General features: G+C 34.7%; 2 long non-coding RNA genes across 2 annotated transcripts in view; both read right to left on the reverse strand.

The window, feature by feature from the left end:
- LOC129234455 (uncharacterized) overlaps positions 1-752 on the reverse strand; it is a 33,765-nt gene extending 33,013 nt beyond the window's left edge. The window contains exon 1 of the long non-coding RNA XR_008581541.1: positions 707-752. This is a non-coding gene — a long non-coding RNA (uncharacterized LOC129234455). The remainder of the gene's footprint in view (positions 1-706) is intronic.
- Positions 753-5,564: 4,812 nt separating this feature from the next.
- LOC129228252 (uncharacterized) lies at positions 5,565-26,416 on the reverse strand. The gene is made up of 4 exons (XR_008580907.1): positions 26,371-26,416; positions 25,564-25,656; positions 16,891-17,076; positions 5,565-5,770 (listed from the first exon to the last, which is right to left on the reverse strand). It is a non-coding gene; the product is annotated as an uncharacterized LOC129228252 (long non-coding RNA).
- Between the last annotated feature and the right edge of the window lie 356 nt (positions 26,417-26,772).

Raw genomic sequence — 26,772 nt, forward strand, 5'->3', positions numbered from 1 at the left:
GACATCGACAGGTACTTTCTGCATATTAGACAGCATAAATAAAAAATAATGTTAAATTTTTTATTGCTTTCTTCTTCGGAAAAAAATATTGTGCAGTTTTAGTAAGTTAAAGGTTTCGAACGCATTTCTTAAATTTGCATAATCGTTCCAGTATTGCATTCATGCAACTCCAGCGGATTTTGCCCTCTGTAATGTACATTTTCTCAATTTCTTCTAAAGCCCAATTTTCTGTGTTTCAATATTTAGTGATGGTTTTCCAGAAGGCTTATACTTTTTACACATTTTCGGTATTGCTGAACGTATCAGCAGTGAAACCTCCCGAATGAGGATAACAATTCATTCTCAGAAAAATAAACTACATTTTTACTGTTTTCTCTGATGGCAAATTTACCGTTCATCATATGAGACATAACAAGTGCCTACAAAAAATTTCATACTTCACGCCGTAACAACGTTGTAATAATCATTTATTTTGACCCAATATAATTAATTTTACTAGGTCTAGCTTTAATGCAGAAGCAACTACGACAGGTGAATAGTTGATTTTTGAAGGAAGGTTACTCTTCGCTACATAAAGCAAATCGGATAGACGATTTGAAATGCATTTGACAAAATTTCTTCTTTTAACATCTTCACAATAAAAGAGACTTATCTCATTGAAACAAAACTGAGTAAATTCCTTTATTAATATTTAAATGTTACTTACCGAGTAAAATATGCGAAAACGAAAGCTAAAAAAAGGTTTTGACAGTAGAAGGAATGTTCTGGTATCTTTTATACATTTCCTTATCAAGAGTGTGTGTGATGGCAGTTACACTAATAACGTTTTCCTCAATTGGTTTCATTTCCAAAGGAATAGGCAAGAAAGATAACGGTTTAAATGACAAATACTATCACGTTAACACAAAGCGTAGAAGGTACAGTTATTAAATCAGTGGCTAAGTTGAGCAACGGTTTTTCTTCCCTGCAACTAGCGTTGAGTCACAGTTGAGCGATTGCATTCATAGGGGGGAGATTTGGGAGGAATGGGACAGCTGCACTAATCAGGGTTGGCAAAGTGGATCCAGCCAAACCCAGCCCAGAAAATCCCGGGCGGATTTTTCTGGGCGGATCCACCAACAAAAACCCACCCGAGTTTTTGTGAAAAGTGGGTTTTTGTTAAAGATCATTTCTGAGTTAGCTTATATCTTTCATCAAAATTATATACAAAATATAAGTAAATAAAAATAAGAAATCAAGTGTATTTGAGCTAATTTATCCCAGAATATTTATTTATTTATTTTTTATATAAATTTCATTAATTGAAATTTTGGGATTTCTTGTCCATATAACAACCATTTTTGCCAAAGGCAAAGTCTGAACCTTCTCAAAAAAAAAAAAAAAAAAATATATATATATATATATATATATATATATATATATATTACCAATTAATTTTAATTACTTTTATTAATTAATAATTCTTTGAACGTAGAAATGTATAATTATACATAGTAATTAATACTTTCATACTAAAAAATTCAGGGGACAAAATATCTTAAATTTTCAATTTCGAAACTATCATTCAGAAAATTTTCTAGTTATGCTACTACTTAATCTTACTAATACTTATTATTATTATTAATTTGTTTATTTGTTTTTTGATAGCGAATTTCAAATTGTAAAAGAAATAGTGAAAATTAACCATTGATCAACTTTTTATAGATGGATTTAGTCTGCGGCGCTGTGTTCAGGATCCAGTATAATGAAAAGTAACAAAGAAATGTATGACGCCCGATCACGTTTTATGCAACAAATTTAATCGACGATAGTTATTGTAAAACTGTATCCAGAACTGTAGGCATCGCTTCAATCGATAGAACATTTGAGTGTGTAAATGTTTTTTTTTTAATGTAAAGTCTCTGCAGATTATTATTGCTTTTTGTTGTAATTTTTAGATATTTCGGCCCGCGGGTGGTATTTGGCTCATGAAACTGATCCGTGTGGGCCATTGTTATTGTTTATAAAGTGACTTGATTGAGAGTGTTCTTAGCCAGTCTAGCCAGTGTTTTCCAGTTTACGGCCCGTGGGCCATATGTGACCCGCGAAGCTCAGTCTATTTTTTATTCTTTATTATTAGCTGTTTTTTATTATTTGTTATTTTTAACTACTTATTTGTGTAAAAATTAAAAAAACGAAATTTAAAACCATCTGCATTTTGATTACTACAATAATGATTAAAGTTTATTGTATTGTATATAGTTTTGTATTGTGTGTATGACCTCTTCACGTATTCAGACTTGTGTCACATTTATTGAACAAATTTACAGATTATACTATTGTAATAATAATAAAAAGCAGTTATTTTATAAATGTGTGCATGTCTAAATCCATAGTTCAAGTTGCTGCGATTTTCTGGTAGCCATTTTCAAGTAGGGGAAAACAACTTGAAATGGAAACGGCCGGCGGGTCCAATGTGAACATTAAGTTTCTTAATGAGTATTGCTGGAACTATCAGTACTAGATATGAATATTATTCCTTATCAATCGGAAACCAGATTGAATCTATTTGTTGAAGTATTGGACGGTTTATTCTTTTGTTCAAAATTCTCAAAAATTTTCGACTTTTTTGTCCGGTTTTCATTTTTTTACCGAATTTAACTTGATAAAGTGATTTTAAAATATATGATTTTGCAAATACAGAATTGATTCTTCGAGGTTTCAAGTAAATGCTACTTTACTTCAAGATAAATGGTCTAAATCCTCTGAAAAGAGGCACTATTGTTTAAAAATAAGTCACTGGTGGCTTCAATAGAGATATCTATTAGTTGTCCGAAACGGGGTCTTCCCCGTTTTGAGCGCCATGGAATTTTACTGAAATATCTTCCATTATGCTTCAATACTATGACAAATATGTGACAGAAAGTCCTTTAAGTGTTACTTTAGTTCAGCTGAAATTACTCTTTCTGTAGCATACTTTAGAGTTTAAGAAAAAATATCTTCTAAATTTTAATTTTAACAATATAGTAATACAAATATGGGATATAATATGTGGAAAAAATATTAAAGATAATTGCAAGTAAAAGACTTTTTAATATTAAGTACAAACAAATTTTTATCTAGTTATTTTGCGTCACACAATATTTTATATTCAGATTTCTGATAATGGGTAGCTATCAAAGAGAAACTGATAGACAAAACTGGTATCAGGAGAACATAGCTCAAGCTGTTTAAATTTGTGTTTGAGTGTAATATGGAGAGTTTAAGGTCTTGAGTACTTTCTAACAACTCTGGGGAGGAAACTGAAAGAGCTATGAAATACACCGCCAGCTCAGTCATTTCCAGCCGAGGACTGCAGTTTCGTGCTTATTAGCACTCATCAGCCCGGCATAGGAAAGTGACTGAGCTGGAGATGGAAAACCTCTTAAGGAAGCCAAGAGTGCGAAACAAACTGGTAGCTAATATAGAATTAGCAGACCAGACGAGTGACCGAAGCAATGGTTCGGTTCAACTCGAAGATTGAACGCGAGGGCGTTCAATCTTCGAGTTGAACCGAACCATTGCTTCGGTCACTCGTCTGGTCTGCTAATTCTATATTAGCTACCAGTTTGTTTCGCACTCTTGGCTTCCTTAAGAGGTTTTCCATCTCCAGCTCAGTCACTTTCCTATGCCGGGCTGATGAGTGCTAATAAGCACGAAACTGCAGTCCTCGGCTGGAAATGACTGAGCTGGCGGTGTATTTCATGTATTTTTGCTTTAGCCCTGGCTAATGGGCGGTAATTTTACTGAATGAAAGAGCTATGTTTGAAGCAAACCTAACCTAGCAGCATAGTGAGGGCTACGCAGATACCAATCACAGCATTACGACGCTACCATGTTCGGTTTGCTCCAGCTATCGGTAGAATATTCATTGCTTTAAAATAAATGCTCCGTTTCGCACAACCGGTTGTTTTAAACGGGGACCTTGCTCATTTTCTAAAAAAAAATATTTCTGTAACTAAACTCATTGAAATCCGATAATCTAAAACCTATTCTAAAATGAAAGTACGTAGCATGATTTAAAAAAAAATCTTTAAAACATTTTCTCATACGTGTATGAAACTTTTGAAAAATTCCTAAAATTCCTATGATAATTCTGCTTTTTTCGCTCTTTTTTTTTGAGCAATCACATTGTTTATTGTTCTCACTTGACTGTTTCTATGATTTTATTTCCCCCCCGCCTTCCTCTGCAGCTCCCCGTCGACCGGACCCTCCCGATGCTGCTCCTCGAGCGAAAACCGTCTCTAGGTTGCGTCCATATCCTACACACACGCATACATACACACACATACACATACTTCTACACAAAAACCTACTCACAGACACAAAAACACATGCCTTAATACGCAGACACACACATTCGTGATTGCGAAAAACATAACTCGAATTAAAAATGTCAAAATTCAAATTAATTTTATTATTTTTAATTTTTTTCAGAAACCAGTAAGTGCATTTTTTTTTTTGCATAGAAGGTAAAAAGTAAGATAATCTTCTTTTGTTGGAGTCTTTATTTTAATTGTCGCTTTGTCCAAAAAGCAAATTATCTTCGTCATTCAGAAAATAAAGACTACTATTTGTTAGTGTTTGCTCAAATTTTAAGTCTCTCAAAGATTAGTCACGAATAAAATTTTTGGGAGTCAGTCCTGGCAGAAAGTAAGGCGTTTAGCTACTTCTCACGCAATCTTTCAACACTGTGCGCATTGAAGAATTGAAGAGCACTATTGTAAATAAATTATTCCTCTTGCACGAGCTGATTAGCGAGGCAAAACGTTAAAAGGGAATTTTTTTTCTTCTTAGTTTGGCTGCATTTTTATGCATAGAATGAAAACGAAACTTTCGTTAAAACTTCGACTTAAAAGGATTACATTCGAGATGTATCGACAAGTTTGTGTCGAAAACACTAAATTCTTTTGGGGCGGAAAGAAAACATCGTGATAAAGGAATATTCGAGTTATAAGGCTTCAAGTTAGCAAGAGTCGACTGTATATCGCTATCTATCTCTGCCGCCATTTCTCTGACGCAACTCCCACAGCGTCCTCTCCAAATACGGGAGGCTGATATGACGGACCCCGCACATTGAGCTATAGATCAATTTCAACTCTGCATTTTTAAGAAGTTTAGTGAATAATGTGGCGGCACAAAATGCCATGCAATTGCGCGAACCAGAAGGATTGTGAAGTGAAGTGAACTGAGTAACTTGTCGCTAGAGAGCTAGAATTCAAGGTGAAAAGAACAAACAGGTCAGAGACTCACGATTCTTAGCTATGTCTGTGGAGGACTTGAATCCATTTTTATTCAAGTTTTTACCTTTTATGTTCTTTTAAAGTTTTCACCTTTTATGTTCTTTTAAAGTTTTTACCGTTTATTATTCTTTCAAATAAATGCTTAAATGTGGATTGTTTCCTGTGATAAATTGTAGAATTTTCGTATCAGCGTTATCATTACAGCGCGGCATAGGAACTCCCGATAAATAACAAAATATAGTTTAAAAAAAAAAAGGGAAAAAGTGTGAGGAAAATAAGAAGAAACTACTTTGAGACATGCATACTTATTTATTCATTTCACACCATTGGTCAGAGGTGTACAATCAAAGGGCACCTTAAATTATTCAATCAATCTGAAACATTTTCATGATTCTTCAATTTAATAATCCGTGCAAGAGTGTGGTGATGTAGTAGGTTTAAATCCAGTTCTTGGTCCCATACCTAAATCACTCTATCTTACTGATTTTCCCAATGAGTAGGCATTTCAACTGAAAAGAGAAAAATACAGGATGATAATTGCCTAAAACATTCCGGTTAACTAGAATTTTATGAAACATTAATCAATGCGAAAATCTAACTTATAAACTACTGCTATAAAAACCAATACAACTTAAAAGTTGTTCATAACGAGGCTGAGTATTTATTGATCACCATTTGCAGACCTATAGCACTCCCTATCCATTCTTTCATGCGGTCCCGCAATCTGCGGCAAGGAAGCAAATAAGGGGTGAGCTTGTTCGTTGTGACATTGTTCATTGTGAAGCGAAAATTATGGTTTCTTTTTATTGAATGATTTGATTCGCTTACCTTTTATTTTTTGTATTACGTCATTTTAAGCCACTCCCCATTGAAGTCAGTTGTACACTGGTGTGCAAAAATTAAGGACGAAGTCGAAAACTTAGCATATCAGCTGAACGAAGAGGCAGAGCGGACAGAAAAACCAAGCAGGAGATTAAGTAATGTGATGTACGGTAGCACATGTGCAGATATGCAGGCAGACGTAATGGGGGAGTGTCTGAGTAGTATAAAGCATGTTGTGGGTGTAAGATCAGTATTTCTGGCAAAGAGATTGCACGCCGTATAGCAGTTAAAATCACACTGCGTTGCTGCCTCAGCGAGAAATGGCGAATAATCAATCTGTTAGTTTTACATCTGGATGCTTTTACCCGAGGTCGAATCATTGGGAAGTTGGAGGAAGGCCGCAGTGTGACAAGTGTGGCTGCAGAGTTCGGAATTGCTCACAGCATCGTTTCACGACTTTGGAGACAATTTAAAACTACAGGAACAGCTATCCCGTGGCTCAGTAGTGGTCGTCCACGAGGAACCACACCCGCAGATGACCTGTATGTGTATATTGTCTTACAGGCCAGAAGAAACAGGCGGCAGACAACGGGAGAAATCGCTAGACACACGACACAGGCGACTGGACGACCGATATCGCGTTTTACCGTAGCCAGAAGACTGCACGGTGGTGGTCTGTTTGCACGACGCCCTATACGGTGCGTACCTCTAACGCCTGCCCATCAGAGAAGGCGTTCTCTGTGGTGCCGGGAACACCGGAATTGGAGAGACAATTCTCATCGCATACTCATCTGGAGAGAGTGGGGAAGCAGCAAATAATCCCTCGAACATCATTGAAAGGGACAGGTATGGATGTCGCGGTATTCTCGTTTGGGGAGGCATCATGCTTGGTAGTCGTACAGAACTTCACATCTTCGACGCAGGTTCAGTCAACGGGACCCGTTATTGTAACGAGATTCTTCTTCCATATGTGCGTCTTTTTAGAGGCGCTATGGGTCCGCAGTTCCTTTTCATGGACGACAATGCACCATGTCATCGCACAGTAGCTGCCGAACAGCTCTCAGAGAGTGAGGATATTGAACGTATGGATTGGCCGGCACGATCTCCGTATCTCATTCCCATCGAGCATGTATAGGATTTTCTAGGCAGACGCTTGGCAACTCGTACCTTACCACCAGTAACGATTCGGGAGCTTCGATTGGCGCTGCAAGACGAATGGGCAGCAATGCCGCAACAACTCATTGACACCCTCATTCTAACGGACTATTCGGCGCGGCCATTCCGGCGCTGCCGTTTTGGCGTGGCCGTTTCGGCGCGAAACCCATTTCGGCGTCGCCATTTCGGCGCGGCTGTTTCGACGCGGACGCGACTCATTTCAAAACGACCTGTTCAAAAAACGAAATGGTCTGCATAAAAATATGCCAAATATTGCTTCAAAATTCTAGATATCTTTTGTTTTTTAAGTTTTGTAAAAAGTTTTATGAAATAATGTTTTTAAAGATGCATTTTGTTTTCTTTTTTATTGTTACTTGATTTGATAAAATAAAATTTTGAAAACATCTTCATAATTTTTCGAAGTAGATAAGTTAGGAGACAGTATTAACATTTTTCTATGCAATTTAAATTTAAAACTCAATAAATTTAAATTGAGTTTTTTTTTTTTTTTCGTTGCTGATCATTAATTTGTGCACTTACTTAAATATCTTTTCCTTACATAAAAATTAAAAACTGTTAACTAATAATAAGGTGATTTTTTTTTATATTAGTCATTGACAAAAGTTAACGTGTTGAGAAAATCACCCGTAAACCTGCTCTCTATAAAGTTTTAAGTTGTGTAGCGTGCTTTGAACACAGGATAGACAAGAAAAAACTTATAAGACCACAAGGTACAAATAATATATATTATGTAATGTAAAGATTATTATTATATATTGCTTTTAAGTTTCATAAAGACATATAATGTTTCAGTTTCATAATATAATGAATAGAAAATATTTTAAAGTTATTTTTTTTATTAAAATAAAATATTTTGTGTCATTTTATTTTATTTCCTGTATTTGGTCTACTCCACTAAATTGCCGGCTAAATGTTTAGTTAAAAAAAACAACAACAATAATAATAGTAATAATAAAACTTTTTTAGAAAAAATATTGCGAAAAAGTAAAGAAAAAGTAATACATTCATAAATTGATTACAGAAAAATAATAGTGTTTAGAACTAACTTTCAAAAATAAATATTTTTTTAGTTAATAAAAAAAATCAAACATTGCCTTAAATTTATCTTGATGTCCTTACATGGGTTTGCAATAGTTGGGTCGAGCTTTTTGGTTAGTTCGAAAAGTGTTTTCACGTGAAGAAGACTGATGAAATTATTTCTAATAGCTGCTACAACAAAGAAGAAATCACCACAAAAACACAAAACGGCTCAGCATTAATAAAAAAAAAATCGACTAAGAGGTAGGACTGGTACTGCATTATTTACCAATTTTTCAAGATATTTTCCTTTATGTTACCGCAGTAGAACATACGTGGATCACAAATGCCACCTCTTTCCCTCCAGTCTTTTAAAATAAATTTTAATTAGCTTCGAGAGCGCCAAATTCTCATAATTCTTCCAGAAATCTTTTTTCTTTTTTGAACTAATATTTCTGAAATTCATAAAGTTCAGAATGCAAAAGTCTGGCGCCGAAACGGTCAGCGCCGAAATAGTCAGCGCCGAAACGGCCGCGCCGAAACGGTCGCGCCGAATCGTAACAAACCCGTGTTATAATGCCATGGTTAGGCTCCGCGTAGTCTCCACAATACTGTCAGGTTAGGTTTGCCCGACTATACTTTAAAAATAAGAGTTGCTGAAGTTCAGCAACTCCTGTTTGCAACGGTTTTTAGCAGCTAAACCATGAGCGCCTGCTGGCGTGTCTACAGAACCCAGCTGGATCACTAAAGGTTTATAAGGCTTTAGATTTTTTCGCAGGTTCTAATTCAGTTGATTTTCATTTATGTGACTTTAAATCGAAGTCCAATCAATATCACAAGCTAATTCCACCAGCCCGGTTGCGACACCAATTAACTGCAGTTTCACCCTTGTTTTTGAGTTCATCAGTCTATGATAGCCATAACCGAGCTGGAGGTAGATGTTTTCTGAGTGAAACTGAGATTATCTTCACACTGGTAGCCAAAATTTATTTACCGCATATATATGGGCGGTTATGTAGTTACGGTTATATAGTTATGACCATTTCATATTGATGAGCCCAAAACAAGGGTGAAACTTCAGTCTCCGGATGTCGTGACCGGGCTGCCAGTACTTGCTTGTAGTTTTGTCTTAGCCCCGCCCGGCTAGAAGCTGTAACTTAGTTCATTTATTTGACACATTTCTTTTAAATGGTTACTATATTAATTTTTTTGGGATAACGTTGATTAAAATGATTTCGCTCTTTTCTGAAACGTACATTCTTTGTGCGCAGCGGTTTACATTTCAACTCACTTTTTTACTGGATTATAAAGGTTTTTATTAGAGGTATAGAATTTCAAGTTGGCAAAACACTGATATGTGCGCCATTTTGATAGCTGTCACCTGTTTTGAGCCTTTCATTAATTACTTAAGGAGGATTTTGGCACTTTTTAACCGCCCCCTCCCCCCATGTAAGGGTACGTAAGATTTTTGAAACTCCTCTTCCCCTATTCTTCCATTTCGTTTTTCAAACTAATAAAATGTTAGAAAAGGATAAGTTACATTAAACTCCCAATTATACGTAAATCAAAGATTTTATTTTTCAGATGCGACACTAATTAAAAATGAACAGGCCATACAGAGTGCGATTATTTTGTTATATTTTACACTATTCATTCTTTGTTGAACAAGTATAGAACAGTTCATCCTAATAAGTTTCTTACCATCCCTACAAAACCACTTGACCGCGCGATTTCTAAACTTGGAAAATGTTACGTAAGAATGGGTTTGACCCCCCACCCCACCCCAAAGTAAGGGTATGTAGAGATTTTTCAAACTCCCTCCCCCTCGGAACCCTTACGTAACTAATGAATGGCCTATTTTGTGTTTAGTTTGGCTTGCCATTTCATCATGAATAGACTGGCACCTGAACAACGCCTATTAATAGTGCAGATTTTTGACGAAAAACATGGCTCAGTTCAAAAAACTCATCGCGCTCTTCGTCCATTTTACGGTGAACGAATAATTTCGCGTAATGGACACGTCAATGGGGTGGTTTCCAAAATTTTAAAAGTATTTTTTTCTGAAAGAGCATGCATAAAAACATAGATTATTCTATGTTTTTATGCCATTTTTTTAATAATTACTTTAAGTTTAATATTTTTTAAAAATTATTTAAATCGGTGCTCTTTCACCGTTTAACGCTTCTGCCGATGACATCACAAATGATGAAATGCCATTCAGTGTTGCCATTCACGGTCCAAAATGTTTAATTCGCATCTTTACTCACGTGTATTGGCAACGATACGGTTTATAGCACGCGTAGAGCGCAATTGTAATTCGCTTCTTGATTATCATAACGTGGAAATGCGGTAGAAAGATGCGCCAATAGTGCATCATTTGTGACGTCATAAAGACTACGCCTTGTTTGAAGAATCGGACATTTTTAAAAAAAATAATTAAAAAATAACTGTTGGGAAAGTGAAAGTATTTTTTGAGTCCATGTTATTATGTTTGCTTATTCTATCAATTTCAGTGACAAAAAGTACTACTTTTGACTGAAGGAAACAATCCCATTGGCCTGCAAGGTCATGCGATTTAACACAGCTGAAGTCTCTGGTCTACAGCGATAAGCCACAGACGATTGACACCTTGGGAAAGAACATTCGCCACTTTAGGGGCCATTCATTAATTACGTAAGGCTCCCGAGAGGGGGGTGTTGGAAAAATCTTTGGATACTTTTACTTGAGGGAGGAGGGAGGGGTCAGACTCATTCTTACATAATAATTTCCAAGTCCGTATTTTATATTAGAAATCGCGCGGTTAGGTGGTTTCGCAGGGGTCACATTTCATTTGCTTCTGGAAGGTATAATACGTACACTGTAAAAAATCTCGGGAAACTCTCTGAATATACAAAAAAGTTTTCCGTAATACACAGATTCGTACGCCCTCCGCAGTTTTCTGCTATAATCAAAAACGTTTCCCGTTTAGCAAGAAAGTAAGAGTCGACGCATGCGCAGCTCACACGGCAATTTTATAGTCCAGCAGCAAATCTAAACTGAAACTTTCGAAAGCACGCAATGAAAACAAGTGCTGACTCATGTACGCGAAGTAACACTCATCAAGGGGATTAGTAGAAGTTTTGTTCCTCGCATGAATTCACTGAAGATAATTTTAAAGTCTTATATTTTCTTGCATATGTACACTGTAAAAAAAATTCGGAAACGTTTCTGAGTATATCGTGCAGCTGCGGTTCATGAAATTTTCGAAAACGTTTCTGAGTATTTCGGAATTCTCTTTCTGTAATGTCCGGAAACGTGTCTGAGTATTTCGGAATCCTCTTTCTGTAATGTCCAGAAACGTGTCTGAGTATTTCGGAATCCTCTTTCCGTAATTTTCAGAAACGTTTCTGAGTATTTCGGAATCCTCTTTCCGTAATTTCTAGAAATGTTTCTGAGTATTCTGTGCAGCTGTGGTTCATGAAAGTTTCGAAAACGTTTCCGAGTATTTCGGAATTCTTCAAACAATTTTCAAAAACGTTTCCGAGAATTTCGGAATCCTTTTTCCGTGATTTTTTCTAAAATATAATTCTTTATTATAGTATTGCATATTATATCAGTTTCAATTCTTTCATATCTAAGAGCAATAATACAAGCAATTTTAGAATCATTCGTGGATTTTTTTTTTTTTTTTTTGGAATTTCTAATGACAAATAGCATGGTTAACAGCATAACATATGCACAGTTATAAATTTTTGAAAAATTATGAAATAATCTACTAGTTTCACTCCTAATCACAAAATCGTCGGGGAATTGGAGAGGGGGGTACCTTCTGAAAAGTGGGGATTGTTTGTTAAACAATCTTAAACTTCAGTTTTTCTCTCAATATTTTCAAGACAAAACTATCAACATATTGTATTTTTAATGCAGAACTTAAAAACATATCTTGTATCAAACTTGATAGCTTTTATCTTCGGATGAAATTTGACAGGACTTACCTACCCTTCGCGTTCCGGAATTCGTTCACCTCAAATCAATTTCTCTGACGAACAAAGTGTACCGAAAAGTACCAACAGAGAAATTGATGAATTTAAATATGACACCAAGTCCCCCTGCTGGAACCATTCGGGTTGATTCTTCTGTTCTTGCCCTTTCCAGCTCATCACAAATATAAATATTTATTCAAAATAGGTTACTGATTTTATTTTTACAGTGTGCGCAAAATGCATTATATATTTTATTTATTAAAACATTGAACTCTATTACATGATTATTCCATTTCATATATACGAGAATACCCCCCCCCACCATAAGAGTGATGGTGCACCCATAAAATGCTATGAAGCACCCCCCCCCTCGAAAAAGCAACATCATATACATTATAAATCAAAGTATCATATACATTATAAATCAAAGTATCATATGAATTATAAGTCAAATACTTTAATATGGTGTAAAAATACAAAATTATTTTATTAAGTCTTTTTTTTTTTTGCTTTTGGCAAAATTGAGGCTCGTAAAACGAAAAAAATGAAGACACTTTTAAATACATACATGTATTTATTTGTTAAATAAATTAATACACATTTAACTAATTTAAAACGTTTCGCTAATGCAAATATTTAAAGAGATATCGTCATTTAGATAATACTGAAGCACTATGTTCCTAATTACAAGAGATAGTTTTTTTTTTTTTTACTTCATACAATCTAGCTACACTGTTTACAAGCGAATGAAAACATGCAACCTTAAAGACGAACTATCAAACCTGACAATTTGCATATTATAACATTTAATTCATAATGCTTGATACATAAATGTTCAGCCAAATATTAACTGAGATTGACACATAAAAACAAAGTACACAATAACACTTATTTAAATTTTTTTATATGAACTAAATCTCTTTAAAGTAATAGAGTTGCAAAGCGACTTACCTATTCGTCGGTGGTGGTCTTTTGCAGGCTTTGGTCACCAAAAAGGTGATTTTTATGACAGAATAAAATTCTGCCAACAAAAATTACCCATTTGGTAGAAAGAAGAAAAGTATCCAAGAAAAAAGTAAATTACCTACACAAGTTATGCGACGCAATGAATTTACATGGCGTCCTCTAGGCAGTTATTTGGTTTTTAATTTCAGTTTGTATTCCTTCCGCGAGCATGCGTCGAGAATTTGCACTTCGTACTTAAAAATAAGTGACATAGCTTCAAATTCAATCTCATGACGATACATAAGCAAGAAAATATAAGACTTTAAAATTATCTTCAGTGAATTCATGCGAGGAACAAAACTTCTACTAATCCCCTTGATGAGTGTTGCTTCGCATACATGAGTCAGCACTTGTTTTCATTGCGTGCTTTCGAAAGTTTCAGTTTAGATTTACTGCTGGACTATAAAATTGCCGTGTAATCTGCGCATGCGTCGACTCTTACTTTCTTGCTAAACGGGAAACGTTTCTGATTATAGCAGAAAACTGCGGAGGGCGTACGAATCTGTGTATTACGGAAAACTTTTTTGTATATTCAGAGAGTTTTCCGAGATTTTTTACAGTGTATCGTCATGAGATTGAATTTGAAGCTACGTCACTTATTTTTAAGTACGAAGTGCAAATTCTCGACACATGCTCGCGGAAGGAATACAAACTGAAATTATAAACCAAATAATTGCCGAGAGGACGCCATGTAAATTCATTGCGTCGCATAACTTGTGTAGGTAATTTACTTTTTTCTTGGATACTTTTCTTCTTTCTACCAAATGGGTAATTTTTGTTGGCAGAATTTTATTCTGTCATAAAAATCACCTTTTTGGTGACCAAAGCCTGCAAAAGACCACCACCGACGAATAGGTAAGTCGCTTTGCAACTCTATTACTTTAAAGAGATTTAGTTAATATAAATCTCGTTAAAAAAAAAACTATTTTCTTCAGTATCATTTTTTCGTTGTGAACTATTGCAATTTGAAAATATTTTACATTACATAGAACACATATTTAAAGTGCAAGTGTGTCTAGTTTTATTTTGTAAAATTTATGAATTGAATATTATAAAAAAATTTAAATAAGTGTTATTGTGTACTTTGTTTTTATGTGTCAATCTCAGTTAATATTTGGCTGAACATTTATGTATCAAGCATTATGAATTAAATGTTATAATATGCAAATTGTCAGGTTTGATATAGTTCGTCTTTAAGGTTGCATGTTTTCATTCTCTTGTAAACAGTGTAGCTAGATTGTATGAAGTAAAAAAAAAAAACTATCTCTTGTAATTAGGAACATAGTGCTTCAGTATTATCTAAATGACGATATCTCTTTAAATATTTGCATTAGCGAAACGCTTTAAATTAGTTAAATGTGTATTAATTTATTTAACAAATAGATACATATATGTATTTAAAAGTGTCTTCATTTTTTTCGTTTTACGAGCCTCAATTTTACCAAAAGCAAAAAAAAAAAAAAAAAAAAAAAAAGACTTAATAAAATAATTTTGTATTTTTACACCATATTAAAGTATTTGACTTATAATTTATATGATACTTTGATTTATAATGTATATGATGTTGCTTTTTCAAGGGGGGGGGGTGGGCGCTTCAAAGCATTTTATGGGTGCACCATCACTCTTATGGTGGGGGGGGGGGGGATTCTCGTATATATGAAATGGAATAATCATGTAATAGAGTTCAATGTTTTAATAAATAAAATATATAATGCATTTTGCGCACACTGTAAAAATAAAATCAGTAACCTATTTTGAATAAGTATTTATATTTGTGATGAGCTGGAAAAGGGCAAGAACAGAAGAATAAACCCGAATGGTTCCAGCAGGGGGACTTTGGTGTCATATTTAAATTCATCAATTTCTCTGTTGGTACTTTTCGGTACACTTTGTTCGTCAAAGAAATTGACTTGACGTGAACGAATTTCGGAACGCAAAGTGTAGGTAAGTTCTGTCAAATTTTATCCGAAAATAAAAGCTATCAAGTTTGATACAAGATATGTTTTTAAGTTCTGCATTAAAAATACAATATGTTGATAATTTTGTCTTGAAAATATTGAGAGAAAAACTGAAGTTTAAACAAATAATCCCACTTTTGAGAAAGTACTCCCCTTCCCTCCCCCGACGATTTTGTGATTATGAATGAAACTACTATATTATTTCATAAATTTTCAAAAATTTATAACTGTGCACATGTTATGCTGTTAACCATGCTATTTGTCATTAGAAATTCAGAAAAAAAAAATCCACGAATGATTCTAAAATTGCTTGTTTCATTGCTCTTAGATATGAAAGAATTGAAACTGATATGGCATGCAATACTATAGTAAAGAATTATTTTTTAGAAAAAATCGCGGAAAAAGGATTCCGAAATTCTCAGAAACGTTTTTGAAAATTGTTTGGAAAATTCCGAAATATTCGAAAACGTTTTCGAAACTTTCATGCACCACAGCTGCACAGAATACTCAAAAACATTTCTGGAAATTACGGAAAGAGGATTCCGAAATACTCAGAAACGTTTCTGAAAATTACAGAAAGAGGATTCCGAAATACTCAGACACGTTTCTGGACATTACAGAAAGAGGATTCCGAAATACTCAGAAACGTTTCTGAAAATTACAGAAAGAGGATTCCGAAATACTCAGACACGTTTCTGGACATTACAGAAAGAGGATTCCGAAATACTCTGAAACGTTTTTGAAACTTTCATGAACCACAGCTGCACGATATACTCAGAAACGTTTTCGGATTTTTTTTACAGTGTATTAGGATGAGTTTTTTCACTTGTTTTTCAGATAATAGTGTAAAATATAATAAAAGAATCGCACTGTGTATGGCATATCTTATTTTTAATTAGTATCGCATCATTTTCAAAAAGTATTTGTAGAAAAAACATTCAGTCAAGATTCCTTTTAGTAAATATTTCCTTCCACGAAAATGTTATTGAAAAAATTTAATAATAGTGAATTTTATAACGATTCCAATGATGCAAGATTCGTTATTTTATTATTTTGAAAAAACGAAATGGAATCATACGTAAGATAAGGGGGCGGGGGTTGAAAAATCTTATCCTTACATGGGGGAACGGGGTGTCAAAAATTGCCAAAATTATCATCCTTACGTAATTAATGAATGGCCCCTTATCACTGACATACGGCCTCCATTGCTGCAAAAAGTGATAGAAAATTTGGACTTTCTCCGAGCGAGCCGAGGTGGCTATATGCTGGAAATCATGTTTAAATAAAAATGGCAAGGAATCATCTTTCGAATAAAACCAAATTCATGGCAATTAACACCATTTTACTGCATTTTATTTGATACTTAAGTTCTTTACCTCTTTAAAAAATCCTTTAATTGTGTTTTATGAGAGAAAATAAGCACCAAGCGTGCTTGGGAGCTAAACCCTGGGGGTTTCGCGTTAGGCTGACCACCTTACCAGAACATCTGCCTAGCACCTCAGAGGCCCTTGGTCAGGAAGACTGAGATGGGCACAGTAGGCCTTGGCCCACATTGGCTGTCGTGCCTCTGGGTTGGGTTTTATGTGGGAAATGTCCTGCTGTTCGTTTTCAAAACACGTTTGTATTTCTCTGAGCTAAAGTGCAATTAAACTTTTGTTAATTTCGAATCATGAAGAAACATCTACTCACTGTTGGAAAGTTGTTTGACTTCGTCGTTTCCAGCTACGGTATTTTCAGTCGCAGCATCTCTGGATGATTCACTCTTCAACGCGAATGGATTTAAAATGCAGAATGAGAAATATGACATATGCGAGCAGACCCACGGTGGTCGACAGCACCAGTATTTCTGTCCAAAAACGAACCGCTTGCAACAATCTGTAGGGGAAAGACAGAAAAGCAAATTGTTAGAGAAAACGCAAGTAGATGTCCTACGTGTTTTATGTTGATGGATAAAGAATTCTCGCGGGTATACAGGGTGCTTATAATTAAAGTTCCGATTTCGAAAAGCTCTAATTTAAAAACTACTATTAAATATGACTGGATATTTCCCCAGAATAGTCGTGGCGCATTGAGAACTTGTTTGGTGAAGGAAGAAAAACAGTTCGAAAATTTTCCGATAGATGGAGCTGACTGAACTCACATTCAGTGTTGCCAGATGGTCAAATCCAGATTTCCCCAATTCCCTACCAACTTTTCCCCAAAAAGCGATGTTTTCTATCAAAATTCCCCAAATTCAAAAATTATTTTTCCACTAATATTTTCATAAAATGAGTCGACTTCCTCTGATATTTTTGTCTCTTGAAAAAACATTTTTTTCCCCCAAATAGCCAAATTTTCGTATAAAATTCCCCAACTTTTTTTTTCTTCCCGTATTTGCTATTTTTTTTTTGTCTTCTTTATCTTTTATCTTTCTTATATTTTTAGTAATAATGAAGCTGAAAGTCTCTCTGTCCGGATCTCTCTCTCTCTGTCAGGATCTTTGAGGCGCGCATAGCACCTAGACCGTTCGACCGATTTTCATGAAATTCGGCAAAGAATTAGTTTGTAGCACGGGAATGTGCATCTTTAAGCGATTTTTCGAAAATTCGATTTTGTTCTTTTTCTATTCCAATTTTAAGAACATTTTTCCGAGCAAAATTATCATAAAATGGACGACTAAATTACCAAGTTATCATAATGCGGAACCATGACGTGGGCAAACCAATTGGCGAGAAATTCATCATGCATTATTTGAAAATATAGAGGGGAACCAAAATACCTTTTTAATTTTCTACTACGGGCAAAGCCGTGTGGGTGCCATTAGTCATAAATACAAGCGCATGATCGATTGATAAGAAATAACCAAATATTTTTTTTCTGCTCGCATTTACTTACTCTGCTTCTGTATGTACATTTAAACTATGATTTATATATATATTTATCTAAGAATATTCTTCATCACACTTATTTTTGCCTGTTTCACGTATCAACTAGTTACTCACGCAGAACTATTAATGCGAATTCCGTAGCATAATATTCCACATAATGCGAAATGCGAATTCTATAAAGTTGAGCAAAGCTAAACCAATGCTGTTTGATACAAACAATGTAACTACCAGATGTCAAGACGCGAATTATATACGAAAAAAATATTTTTTCCCCGGGTTTTCCCCAAGGAAAAATTTTTTCCCCAAAGAATTCCCCTCAAAACCCATTTCCCCAAAATTTCCCCGGAGAGCACCAAATTTCCCCAAAATGGAGAAATTTCCCCCAATCTGGCAACACTGCTCACATTGTTGCGGAGATTTGCTAATTACCAAGATACAACATGAGCACCGTATACAAAGCTGTGGGGAAAAGGCAATGTGAAAAATATCGTCTGACCGTAAAGCATTTTTCGCAAGCCCTTAGAATTTATTGTTTCCTTTCGCCTAACAACATTTCCGTGTGTTACGAATCCCTTCAGTAGGCTTTCCCTATTAAGTTATCCATACAGCGCCATCTGTTTGCACTTTTTGGAGCTTTTTCTTTCCTTCGCCAAACAAATTCCCATGGTAAAGTCAAACCAAACAACGTAAGTAGAAGCACAAATTTGTAAATTACAGCAGACACGTGTTTCGGCGTTACAGGGAACGCCTTTTTCAATGCAAAAAATAATGAGCTTATGGATGGGTCTCACAACAGTTCTGACGAAATAAGAAGTCATTTTGACCAGCATTTTTAAAATTATAGAGCGTTGTGAAATCCGAACTTTAATTAGAATTACCCTTTATTTTAGAGAAGGAAAACGTTACAAAGCTTATTGCAATGCTTTTTGCCACCGTTTATTGTAAAGCTAAACTTCCAAACGTTAGGGAATGTAGGGCAAGAGTAAATAGCAAAGATAACTGACAGTTTTCAAAATGAAAAGATGGAAACTTTATTTTGAAAAGTGCAGTACATATAGAGAGAGCATTGCATTTTATAGCAAAACTTTAGTTGAATGTTATTTTTTTGTTTTAAGCAGTAAATTTGCTGTTTCAGAAAGGGGAGGGGAAAAAAGAGGAGTGGGGGGGGGGGGAGCGAGAACTATTGCCCCGTGGGGCAAATTGATATTTAAAAGAGTTTTCGCGATATTTGAAGAAACGCGTTTTATATTCAATATCAACAATAGCGAAACTTCGGAATGAGACTTTTTTTTTCAGTGAAAACTAAATAAGCAAGCTTCTTTTTACTAATAATAAAGCTGAAAGTCTGTCTGTCTGGAAGATGTCTGGATGTCTGGATGTCTGTAGGATGTCTGTGAAGCGCATAGCGTCTAGACCGTTCGGCTGATTTTCATGAAATTTGGCACAAAGCTAGTATGTAGCATGGGGGTGTGCACCTCGAAGCGATTTTTCGAAAATTCGATGTGGTTCTTTTTCTATTCCAATTTTAAGAACAAAATATCATAAGATGGTTGAGTAAATTACGAAATTATTATCATAACGTGGAACCGTAACATGGGCACAAGCCAACTGGCGAGAAAATTCACCATACATTATTTGTAAATATACTGGCGAACCAAAAGGCATTTTGATTTTTCTATTACGGGCAAAGCCGTGCGGGTATCTCTATTTTACAATAAAGCTGACATACAATAGATGACAAGAATGCAAAAAAATGAAAAATTTGCAGTTATTGCCCTCTATCTGCTGCCACGGCAGTATTAAGACACATATGAACAGAAGGAAATCATTTAATTTTTCAGATTATTTGGTTTGAAACTATTAGAGGAGGGGGAGGTATAAATTGGACATAAAATATATACCTTACTCCTACATTACTTTTAGCTTTACTTCAAGTGATATAGCAGCGTTACCCATGTAGTTTGTATAATTTGTACTATAGTTCTCAGTGATGCTGAATTACTCGCAGCAAAGCTACGAATTTGAGACAATAGGGGAGAGGGAGGCTTAGTGAAACAGTTTTCATTTCTTTTGTCATCATTTCTTTAATTTTAGATCTAAATTAATTTCAATTGCGAAACATGATTGTAGAAGTTTCTAGCTATCACTGATTTTTGCCTTTATTTTTCTTCAATGCAATCTTTATTATTAAATTGATTTTCGAAAGGTTCGTAAGTTGTTCCACTGTGGCCCCCGTGGAGTCACAGTGGAGAAAGGCATCAGGTACGGTAGAACGACATAGAGAAAGGTCCACGCTCCAATCAGGTACGCCAATGTACCTCAGCCCTTAATTACAAACTACTGTCTTATTTTAGGGCCGTGGTAACCCGATCGGTAGAGTGTCGGATTCGGGGCCGGAGGGTCCTGAGTTCGAACCTTGATGGTCGAAGATCCACCGTCGTCATTAAAGGAGACTGGGCGACGTTAAATATGCTCGTGGTCTCAATGTCCTCCAAGTGAAACGATACCTCTGGTGGTGCTAGCACCAGGTAGCTATTAGCTCCTGCACTAGTTCTAAATTCTCACTAACTGTTCGATCCGGTGATGGTGCTGCCATCTATCGGTATAAAAAATAATGGAGGCAAGGCACTTAGTATGCAGTCCTCGACATAAATAAAGTTGTAGTCAGTTGTGACTCGGAATCGGTACTGTCTTATTTTCTTTCCTATTAAAATTTTCAATTTGTAATATTTTCCTATTTATATTTTAATATAACAAGGAATAACGGTGATTCAACCCCGCACAGCAACTGAAAACAAGAGACTTCCAAACTGCTTTTGTTATAAATTGCTATTATACTCACAGATAAGCTAAAGGATCGAGTAACGCGCGTGTTTCAACAATGAAACTCGCGCCACGGCATGATCATTTTATAATATGTTTTGGTAATGTTTAACATGCAGGGAAAGGCTTTATTGTGACAAGGCTGAACTCGATCCGGTAACTCAACTGTTTTACTGGTAAGACTGTGTCATTTCAGGGGAATGAAGAAAAGAAAAAGTGCAAGAAAGTGTGAAAGATTCCGTTACAAGATATATACATACAAACATACAGGGGAAGCTAATAAAAGCGTGTTAAAAAGACCCGTGATTATTGGATTCCCGAATAAATTTTAATATCCCTCGCATCCCTATCACACAGTAGATATCTGTTATACTTTGCAGTCAGTTTAAAGAATTATTCGTGTGGTAATAAAAAGTGACTTTTCATGATAACAAGTAAAACGTTTTCTTGATATAATAAAATAATTTTCTTCATAGAAAAAAACAGCCTTTATTTTAGTGCGAATAGTTAACATAAAAAGTATTTTTTAAAAAAAGTACTAAAATTGAAGTAAGAACTGCAGACAAGTGTTTAGGAATTCCAAGAAACCCCTTTTTCAATGCAAAAGTCGAGCCTATCTGTGAAAAGCTATCTATGTTGTTTTTAGGATTTTAATTATTTGATTTTTATGGCGCAAGAGCCCTTGAGGGTTATACTGCACCAAACGATTTTTTATTATATACCATTTACTTTTCATTTAAGAATAAGTCAAAAAAGGAAAAGTAAGCATATTTTGAAATAAAAAGCATAAACCTTCAAGTACTAGTATTAAAAAAGGACAGTCTTAAAAAGCAGTCGAATAGTATATTCGAAAGGAAGACATTGCACGCATAGTGATTGCAACACCGGACTGAAAATACAATATCGGTATTTTTTAAAACATGGCATACCGGCGGTATTCTCAAAAAATTATCAAAAAAAAAAAAAAAAAAAAAAAAAAAAATATTGTTTTGCTGCTATATTTCATAATTTTGTACAAAAAATTATTTATGAAAACTTACTGTGAACAACTATTAAATGAAGGAACAAATGTCATAACAATAAATAAATAATAATAAGAAACATAATGCATCTATTAAATTGCCTTTTAGCCTGGAACTCATTTCACAAATTCCTGCAGCTGAAGATGCTCTTTCTGAATTCAAACAGGTCAGTGTTACTGATAATAAAGCGTGATACACAATTGCTTTGATGTCCTTCATCTTCAAACAGTTGTCTCTATGGACTGATTTTGGATAAATCATAATTAATTCGTGTATGTGTGTGAATTTCTTTTGTGCTGTGTGTAGTATGTTTTTATTTAAAAATATAACTAGTTATAATTTCTCTTCGAGAGTCAATTCCTTTCCAACATTATCATCATCTTCAACAATTTCCTCTTGATCAGGATAGGTTTTTGTTTGTTTTTACTTACACCTTCGGCTTGATATTTACGATTAACTTAACTAAATTCGATCTTTGTTAGTTTCTTTCAAACGTTTTTCTTTTCTTTTTAAAATTCTTTACAATTGTGTAAATATTTGAAAATATGTTCCTGTTGATTGTGACTTTGCTTTATGTAAATTCCCAAGGTACTACTTGATTACGAAATATTACTTAGCCAAGTATACAGATAAATAGCGAGACCGGACAGCGCACCAATACTGGTGAAAACAAATTAGTATTTTTCATACTAACAAGAAAATATTTTTTTCAAAATTCGGTACAGTTAAATCAATTATTCAAAAAACATTAAATATTTCTGCGATTAATGATAGGAATAAATTATTCATAGCACAAATGCATTCGTAATTACACTTAAAATTAACATTTATAAAATGACAATCATCCTTTTATAAAAGGACAAGTATTCAAACAAGGATATTTAAAAAACAAAAACATGATGCGCATAAACGCACGAAAATGCAATTCATCACACCATCTAGTGATGAAAACATTGTTTCGTAATCTTTCCGCTACTTTCATTCATTGATATTCTATTGATTCGTGCTTTTGAAGGCTAACTTTTACATCAATAGATTGATTTTGGTATTGTCTCATCTGAAGAGAAATGCGCAGTTCAATTGAAAATTCTTAAATGAAAAACTTTTTATTATTTTCAGCTAATACCGAAAACACACCGGTATAATATTTTCGGTTTTATTCGGCTCAGCAAAATACCGCTATTACGAGCTTGCAAAATCGCTCAAAATACAGGTATTCGGTTCATCGGTATTGCTATCACTAAGCTCGCAGAAAGAGTGAGACATGAGACAACACTCGCATACAACTCGCATGCAACGCTGAATGCAAGAACTGCGGGCAGGCTTATTAGTTAGAATTAGTAAATTAGAATTAGTTAAAATATTAGAATTAATTAAAATAAATTATTAAAATATTACTATATATATAATCTTTACTAATATTATAAAGAGAGAGGGCGGATTTTTGTGTGTTTATATGTTCGAGGTAATCTTCGGAACCACTGCACCTGTTTGAAAAATTCTTTCACTATATGAAAGGTGCTTTCTTACTGAGTAACATAGGCTATAATTCGAAAAAATCCAATAAATAGTTCTTTTTTAAATTCAAATTTAGGCCCAAATTTCAAGTAAATTGACTATTATTGGCTATTAAAGGGGTAAAAAATTACTTGCACATATTATTATTATATATCGTTGAAAAGGGTAGAATTTTCCGCGTTCTAAACAATTTATTTCGATGCTCTAAATTAATTACGGCGGGAGTAATTTGCGTTTTTAGCTCGAACTTTTTTAGGCTTAGCTGAAATTTTGGCAATTCTTTCTTCATTAAATCTATCAATAAAAAGTGAAGGAATTGTCCCACAGTTTTCTTTTTGACACCGTTGGAAAAAGTGACATTTTTTACTCCAGAAATATCTCGACCTGCGGTCGAAAAAGTAACCTTCTATCTCCAAAGGAAAAAAAGTTACAAGCCGTTAAAAAAAAGTTCGAATAAATCTAATCTCCATTAAAATTACTGATGTTTTGTTTAGCATTGCCATGATTACGTCTTTTAGTTTCGCTTCATTTTAATTTCTTAAAGGTCCACAAACTTGGCGCCACGGAATTTAAACAATGGGGAAATGTTTTCGCCAATTCTGCATATTTTACGATCTACGTTATGATAATTCCCCCAGACAATGTAGAAATTGCGGGAAGAATTTGAAAACTAGGAGTCTTAGCAATTTTCCCAATTGTCGCCAAATTTGTGAACGCCAAAGACCAAGGGCTAATGTAATTCGGCCATGGCCTTGCTGATAGTTGCAAAAGCAAACAATGGGGTTGTTTTTTTCAGTCAAAAGAAGTACTTCCAGTCACTGAAATTTTTTTTAAACAGAATGGTTCAAACGCTTGATAGTTTATTGAATTTTTTTAACTTTTCAATTTACAAAGTTTGAACAGAACAACGTCTGTCGGGTCCTCTAGTTAATTATATGTATAATTAAAATTATTAAAATATTAGAATTAGTAAATGGAGGGAGCTAGTCCAATCATTGACTTGGCAAAAGCTTGGGCAAAAGGGGGTTCAAAAATATATGTAAAAAAAAAAAAGAAAAATTAATTTGAATTTTGACATCTTGAATTCGAATTATGTTTTTCGCAATCACGAGTTGTGTGTGGGAGGTATGCGTGTTTGTGTGTAGAGGGTATGTGTATGTGTGTGTAGGCATGTCTGTGTGCTGGCATAAGTGTGTGGGTGTGAGGGGGGTATGTGTATGTGTGTGTTGGCAAATGTGTCTGTGTGCAGGCATGAATGTGTGGGTAGTTGTGTATGTGTTTGTGTATGTGTGTGTAGGTGTATGTCTGTGTATGAGTTTGTGTGTGTGTGTGTGTGTGTGTGCGTGCGTGTGTGTATAGTTGTGTATGTATGCGCGTGTGTGTAGGACATGAATGCAACCTGGAGACGGCTTTCGCTATAGGAGCAGCATCGTGAGGAGTCGGTCGACGGTGATGGTGCGGAGGGTGGCAGTGGGAAAATAAAATCAAAGGACATCAAAACAGTCAAATGAGAACAATAAGCAATCGTGATTGCTCAAAAAAAAAAAAAAAATACAATTTCTCCTACATACCGGGACACCCCTCAATATTTTTAGACTTGTGGATAGCAATATACTGGAAGAATTTTAGCTTCCTATTTCAACTAAAAGAGTGTGCTTAACCCCTCCCCCAAACTTCAATAGTATGGGGAAGGGAGTTAAAAAAAGACATCGAACTGAAAAAAGAATGCTGCATATTATTACATACACTAGAAATATGCATATACATAAACAATATTTACAAAAAAAAAACTGCGGAAATTAAATATTCTTCAATTTGTGGCATTTTCTATGATACGACGGCTAATGTTAAATTAAGGGGTCATTGAGCACCGTCTTAAAATTTGAGTAAGAAGAAAAAACTTTTACAGCATAATGCTATTAGTAAGTGTAAAAAAAATGGGGTGTCCTACTGGACTCTAGCGGAAAAAAAAAAAAAAGAACCACCCTATTGGGCAAAGATCTCAAGTCACGTCACTTAATAGCGACGAATGGTTGACACTTTTTGCGTGAAACTGGCGAAAGAAACCTGATTTTTCCCAATGCTTCGGTCAAGGGGGTGGGTTAGTTGCCACCCCCCCCCAATAAACTTACCTCCATTGCAAACTCTTCCATCAGGGCACGTGTTACCAACTGCGGTGCATACCAGAGCAACCGTGCAAATAATGGAAAGCCACTGCATCTTTTCTGAAAGAAATGAATCCGTAAATTTTTAAGTAAAAGTTTAATTTTTTTTAAAAAAACTACCTGTCTGAGTCTATACTACATGTCTGGGACATTTGTCTCGTTTTTGAAAGAAGAGCTTCTAACGTGAGGTTAAATGCGAGCAGATCGATAAGTGTTTGTTCCTTTAGTTTGCATTTTAAACTGAAACAGAGAACCGGGGGGGGGGGAATTCCAACATCCCCCTGGCACTCATTTGACTTTTGACGTCTTGAATTCAAATTCTGTTTTCCACATTCACGAATTTCGATACGACCACTTGTAGACGGAACCCTCTCCCCCGACGATCCTTTTTTGGCACATAGTTCTTAGGCTGTTTATCCTAGCAAAAGTATGTACTATAGGTAATCATAGAGTCAAGCGAAATAGATATAAAGAATTTGAGTTTGTAAGTTAAATATTAATAAAGTTCAATAGTAAAGTACTAAGCCAATTTTTAAAATTTTAAGTGTCAAAACTTTTGATAACAATAAATGTTTCATGAATACATATAAAACGTAAGAAATAAGATACACAATTAAGCTCTTAAAAAAACAAACAAAAAAAACTAGAACTTCAAAAAGGACACAACATGGAAATAAGTGTACCAAACTCATCCTTTTTTATGATTTGGCAAAAATGCTATTGTTATTAAAAATAAATAAAAACGTAATTTAACAATATTCAGCCTTAACTTACCGACAAAAATATGTTGCTAGTAAAAGCTTCTAGTTCAATTAACAGTAAGTAAAACGAAAATCGTCACATCTTTTATAACCTTTTTGATAAAAATGTGACAGTTATATTCTTAACGGTGTTTTCCTTTTTTTTTTCTAACGGTTTTTGTTGATAACTGATGAATCAAAAGATAGCTGTGCGTTGTTCAAAAATACTAGTATTTTTGACATTTTTTTTTCAAGTTTTTTTTTTCTAATCTAACTGCGTTTAAAGTAAATAATGGGAAAATGGATAAATTTATCTGTATATATTACAAAAATTCGTCTGGCAAACTAAGAAAAGTAGGTGATTTCGGAATTTTGTTTACTAGAAATGGAAGATTTTGTCCTCTTTGTTGCATCTTTTTAAAGAATTTCTCATTTG

The sequence above is a fragment of the Uloborus diversus genome, chromosome 1 (assembly GCF_026930045.1).
Source record: "Uloborus diversus isolate 005 chromosome 1, Udiv.v.3.1, whole genome shotgun sequence".
Taxonomy (NCBI): domain Eukaryota; kingdom Metazoa; phylum Arthropoda; class Arachnida; order Araneae; family Uloboridae; genus Uloborus; species Uloborus diversus.